Below are 6374 nucleotides of genomic sequence, written 5' to 3'. Positions count from 1 at the left end.
TAGAGAGGGTGTGGAGAAAAGGGAACCCTCTTGCACTGTTGGTGGTAATGTGAATTGGCACAGCCACTATGGAGAACAGTATGGAGGTTCCTTAAAAAACTAAAAATAGGGCTTCCCTCGTGGTGAAGTGGTTGAGAGTCCACCTGCCGATGCAGGGGACTAGGGTTTGTGCCCTGGTCCGGGAAGATCCCACATCCTGCAAAGAGGCTGGGCCCGTGAGCCACGGCTGCTGAGCCTGCACCTCCGGAGCCTGTGCTCCACAACGGGAGAGGCCACAACAGTGAGAGGCCCGTGTACCACAAAAACAAAAACAAAAAAAACTAAAAATAGAACTACCATATGACCCAGCAATCCCACTACTGGGTATATACCCTGAGAAAACCATAATTCAAAAGAGTCATGTACCACAATGTTCATTGCAGCTCTATTTACAATAGCCAGGACATGGAAGCAACCTAAGTGTCCATCATCCAATGAATGGATAAAGAAGATGTGGCACATATATACAATGGAATATTACTCAGCCATAAAAAGAAATGAAATTGAGTTATTTGTAAGTTAGGTGGATAGACCTAGAGTCTGTCATAGAGAGTGAAGTAAGTCAGAAAGAGAAAAACAAATACCATATGCTAACACATATATATGGAATCTAAAAAAAAAAAAAAAATTGGTTCTGAAGAACCTAGGGGCAGGACAGCAATAAAGACGCAGACCTAGAGAATGGAGTTGAGGACACGGGGAGGGTGAAAGGTAAGCTGGGACGAAGTGAGAGAGTGGCATGGACATATATACCAAAGGTAAAATAGATAGCTAGTGGGAAGCAGCCGCATAGCACAGAGAGATGAGCTCAGTGCTTTGTGACCACCTAGAGCGGTGGGATAGGGAGGGTGGGAGGGAGGGAAACGCAAGAGGGAGGAGATATGGGGATATATGTATACATATAGCTGATTCACTTTGTTATAAAGCAGAAACTAACACACCATTGTAAAGCAATTATACTCCAATAAGGATGTTAAAAAAAATAGAATAAAATAAAAAATAAAAATGAGTTTGATGCCTCAATCCTATGCCAGAGGGGACTCGTTTCAGTGTGTCCACTGTGGTCCCCAGAGGGCCCATGAAGTCAGCTCATGGATTAGACTTACTCTTTGAGCAAATAAGCCTGTCTTAGAACTGTGAGGTCTTCTTTAGAATGCATCCTGGCTTTTGCTTCATTTTGGTTTGAAAGTTTGTTTCGTGGCTCCTAATGACAGATTCAAATCCAAAATGCTTGATGTAGGAGAAACTGAAAGCTTCTCAGGGCTGAGGAGGTGAAGCTGAAAGAAAGGAAATGAACTGCGCAAAGGAAATGGAGCGATCTGGAAGGGACAGCCTGGGGAGAGGGAGGAGCAAGCTGCAAACAGAATTCTTCAGTAGGGCTTGCAGCCGGCACCCAGGAGGCCACTGTGAGCCACTGGCACACTCCCAGAAGGTGTGGCTTGCTTGCAGGAGTGTGGGCTGGCCACCGATCAAGGCTCAGGAGCCCAGGACGCAGCAGCAACAGCCAGCTCCAAGCCACAAGCTCCAGGGCTGCGCTCACTTTGGGCGGCTTGGCTTCAGGAGTCTCTCCAGCCTTTTCCTCGCAGACAGGGTGGCCGGCAGGTTGCTGGGATACAGATGAATGGCAGGTCCTTTTTTTTTTTTTTAACATCTTTATTGGAGTATAATTGCTTTACAATGGTGTGTTAGTTTCTGCTGTATAACAAAGTGAGTCAGCTATATGTATACATATATCCCCTATACCCTCCCTCTTGCATCTCCCTGCCACCCTCCCTATCCCACCCCTCTAGGTGGACACAAAGCACTGAGCTGATCTCCCTGTGCTATGCGGCTGCTTCCCACTAGCTATCGATTTTACCTTTGGTCGTGAATACTCCCAAGCACGATCTTAGGTGAGATGACGGTGTGGCTCACAATTAATAAATGAAGAATAAATCGTCCTCTGGATCTGCAGCCTCCAATCCAAGGCATCAGCACCTTGACTCTACGTGGGGGCTGCGTTCTGCTCTATTCAAGTACTTCTTGGCCCCCTCATATGCACACCACCAAAAAGAAGAATCAAAATAAGCATGTCACATTCAGGGGCAGCACACAATGCTGCTTGAGTGAAATGGGAGGGAATCAAGACGGCAGAGTAAAAGGATGTGGATCTCACTTCCACCCACAAATGCATCAAAAATACATCTACAGGGCTTCCCTGGTGGCGCAGTGGTTGAGAGTCCGCCTGCCGATGCAGGGGACACAGGTTCGTGCCCCGGTCCGGGAAGATCTCACATGCCGTGGAGCGGCTGGGCCCGTGAGCCATGGCCGCTGAGCCTGTGCGTCCGGAGCCTGTGCTCTGCAACGGGAGAGGCCACAACAGTGAGAGGCCCGTGTACCGCAAAAAAAAAAAAAAATCTACAAACGGAGTGAAATGGGGCGCTTCACACCGTGGAGATGGAGGCAGGATGCTGCCAGAGGCAGCCTTCCCCATAGGCACCTACGTAATCTACAGAAGGCTTGAACAGGTGCGTAGTGTGATGAAATCAGACTTTTTTCTTTAAATTTGTTTTATTTATTTTTGGCAGCATTGGGTCTTCGTTGCTGCGTGCGGGTTTTCTCTACTTTCGGCGAGCGGGGGCTACTCTTCTTTGTGCTGTGTGGGCTTCTCACTGCAGTGGCTTCTCTTGTTGCGGAGCACGGGCTCCAGGCGCGTGAGCATGTTGTGGCACGCAGGCTCAGCAGTTGTGGCACACGGGCTTAGTTGCTCCGAGGCATGTGGGATCTTCCTGGACCAGGGCTCGAGCTCGTGTCCCCTGCATTGGCAGGCGGATCCTTAACCACTGCACCCCCAGGGAAGCCCGAAATCAGACTTTTAAAAACATTGACCTGACAGCAGAGTGGGGAGAAGAGGGGAGAGGCAGAAAGATGGCTGAGGCAGTGGGTGCCCCAGTCCGGTTTCACTTGTCTAAGCCAGACAATACGGAAGGCAGGGTTTCTAGGATGGTTGTGAGAATCAAGTGTGATGCCTGACACACAGCCCACAGCAAATGAACATCAGTTCCCTTTCCTCTAATCGGGGCACATGTAGTGGCAGTGGATGTCAAGTACAGACGGAAGAGATCTCACTGGGGAAAGAGCAACAAATTTGGCAAATACTTGGATATAAAAAATGTAAAAGAGGAAAAGAACCCAAGGGAAAGCTGGGATTTTGAATTTTAAAAGTCAGGCCTTCAGTAAGGGGTGCAGGCCGGAAGGGTAGTCGTTTTGAGAGACGGAGGAGTTGACTTTTGGACAATGAATTTGGACTTGAATCATTACAGGGACAATATGGACTCAAGAATCCCTGACATAGAGGTGAAATCAGAAGTGGGTTCGCCTCGGAGCTCAAGTTTTCGTGCCTCTAACTTTCCCCGGACACTTCCAAAAGCACGTAGCTGGTGTTGTATTGGTACATAAGTTTTTATTGTTTTTCTTTTAAAAGTTCCCTCATGAGTTACACAAGTTTCAGGCCCCACAAAATCTGGGCCCCTTCAGGTTGAAGTCAGAAGGCAGCCCCCATGGGATAATGGGAAATAAAGAGCTGGAAGAATCTGGTTACCATCCTCAAAGGACAAGAAAGGTCAGCAGAGGAGGCCGAGGAGGCCGAGAGCAGGCCTGTGGGCCGGGATGCTGCCGGACATCAAAGGGCTGAGCGGCTGAGGACGGGTCACTGGACTTGACCCTTCAGAAAAGTGACTGGTTTTAGAATGCACACTCAGTACATTGTGGGGAAGCCCAGGTTGGAGGGGGGCTTGACCAGCAGGAAGTGTGCAGTGGCTCGACTCTTCATCTGGCGAGGCTGACATAAAAGAAAAGGAGAGGATGCCATTAGCCCCTCACTTTGATATTCTGTAACTTAACGTTTGCCTGTGCGGTCAGTATGCCTTTGGGGTTATTAACCCCCCGAGCACGGGGCTTTCTCTTGTATTACACTTCCACTCCTTGAGATTTTCCGTGGTCTTAGCTGGATCTACTTCTCTTGATGGTTAGTGTAAGCCCGGTCCATGGCTAAAAAATGGGCCGTTGGTGGGCAGAATTTTGCTTTTTGGTTGGTTGGTTGTTTGTTTTCAGTTTTTACCCTAATAGCTTCTCTTTTTCTATTCCTGTGGAGGTTGAGAATTCTGTCCTGTGAGTTCAGGGGCTGTGGACCAGGGTGGAGAGGCGGAAGTTATCAGGCTCCAGAGGCTGGATAAGCCCTGGTCTGTTAACTGGGAGCACAGAGCCAAAGGTAGCAATGACTTCATCCCCGCAGAGGGCGCCTCCCCACCCTTGCAGCTGATTTCAGATCAGTCGGTTCTCTGGGGATAGGTTTTCTTTGATTACTCGGTTCTCACTGCCTGGCATCATAAGTCACTTTGAAAAAAGATGCGATAAAACCATTCCCCGGTTTCCTCCTGTGAGGAGCCTTTCCCAGACAGCATCTGTTCATGTGATCAGCCCTGGAGTGGACTTTTTCTTTTATATATAACTGAAAGGTTTCTGTTACCATCATCATTGAGGAGATTTAAAAAAAAGAAAGAAAGAAAGAAAGAAAAGAAAAAAGTAACAAACTTGCAGGATGTCAGGTCCCAGGGAGAAGCTGACCTTTGGGAAGCTCCGGCCCGGCTGGGACTCGGCCACGCGGGCCGGGACAGTTCACCCAGATGCTGCCTCCTGCTCCAGGGAAAAACGAGTGTGCTGGGCAGAGGGTGGCCTGTGTGCGCGCGGGGTTTGAGCGGAGCGTGCATGAGTGTGCGTGTGCGCACATGTGTGTGCGCGCGCGTGTGCGCAGGAGAGGGTGTCGGGGAGGCTGCCGCAGAGGCTCCTTTGTGGAGCCACTTGCCGGTTCAGAGCCAGCTTGCCGCCTCCCCTGGCTGGTTCCACGAGGACACCTAGCTCTTCTTCACAGTCCGTACATCTGTGTCCCCGGCCGCCGCCCCTACTTTCCTCGGTGGCCGCCCCGCTCCAGCCTTCAGGTGCTGGCAGCCGCCTGCCGGGTGGCGGCTCCCAGGCCCCCGGGGCCCCGCGCAGGTGAAGGTGAGCGCCGCAGCGCCGATGTTGGCGCTCAAGGGTGGGAGGGAGGAAGGGCCGAGCTGGAAAGGGCGTGCTGCCCTTTGCAGCTGGCGCTGGGAGCAGCCTGGTCTGCAGCATTGTTACCTGAGGCAGCGGCCGCGCCCCGCCCCGCGCCGCCCTGCCCCCTCGCGGCCCCGAGCAGCCCGGGCTGCAGTGACCCGGGAGGAGGCGACGGCGCTGGGAGACCGCGGGCGGCGGGGAGAGAGAAGCGCGCACTGGGAGCGCCGGCCGCGGGTGAGTGAGTCGCGCGGCCCAGGCAGGGCGATCGCTGCTCGGGGGCACCCGGGGACCGAGCCTCCTCGGCTCCGGAGGGCCGGGGGCGGGGATCCGTCAGGACCGAGGGCTGTGGCACTGAATCTCGGCTGCCTTCGAGCCTCACCGGGAAGGCTGGGGAGGTTTGAGCTCCCCCGACTTTGGCGGCTGCACTCCCTGGGCCGCAGAGGACAGCCATCCGTCCTTTGAGGGGAAGACGCGCGCGTCTGGACCGGCTAGGTCCCGGGCCGCCTCCGGGTTAAACCTGGGCCGGCTGATTTAGCTTTAGCTGCCAGGACTTTTGGCGAAACTGAGCTCCCACTTGCTCTCCGCCCGTCCAAGAGCGCGCAACCGGGGGCGCCCGTGCCGGGTCCCTGGCCAGCGGGGGAGCCACGACTTGCCCCTCCTGACTGTGGTGCGGGGCTGGCCAGGACCGCGTCCGGGTGATACGGACCGAGGACAAGGCGGTACTCGCTCTGGCACGTTCGCTCTGCCCCTGCGAAGTTCAGCTTAGAAGTTGAGCCCTGCGCTTGTGGAAGTTTAGGGAGGAAGTGGGTGGGCTGGCGGGTCACCTCCAGCCTCTTCGGTGCCCCAGCTCGGAGACACCGGGCTCTCGGTTTAATCCTCCGACCAAACACCAGGAGTCTCCCCTCTGTGTTTTTCTCGCCGGCTCTTCCCCGCTCCTTTTGGCTGCTCCGCACTGCGGCCGTGAGGCTCTCTCCCCGCGCTCGGGATCCGGACCCCAGACGTGGGGAGGTGTCGCCGCGGAGGTTCGAGGAGGGGGCGGAGCCCGCAAACTGGGAGATCCCCCTTTCGCTTCAAGCACAGTGACACCTTCCCTAGTGAGCCCCCCACTCCGCTCGGAGGAGCCAGGTTCGGCGGCCCCCGCGAAGGGGGCGGGGCCTCGGGGATCCGGGGGGGAGGCGGGGGCCCTCGAGGCGAGGGGCGGGGCCGGGGAGCCCTGCGGGGCTCCGGGAGGGGCGAGCTAGTGCGGCTGCCGCTCCACTGGC

This window comes from Hyperoodon ampullatus (genome assembly GCF_949752795.1).
Source record: "Hyperoodon ampullatus genome assembly, chromosome: 1".
NCBI lineage: Eukaryota > Metazoa > Chordata > Mammalia > Artiodactyla > Ziphiidae > Hyperoodon > Hyperoodon ampullatus.
Note: the sequence above shows the minus strand (reverse complement) of the source record.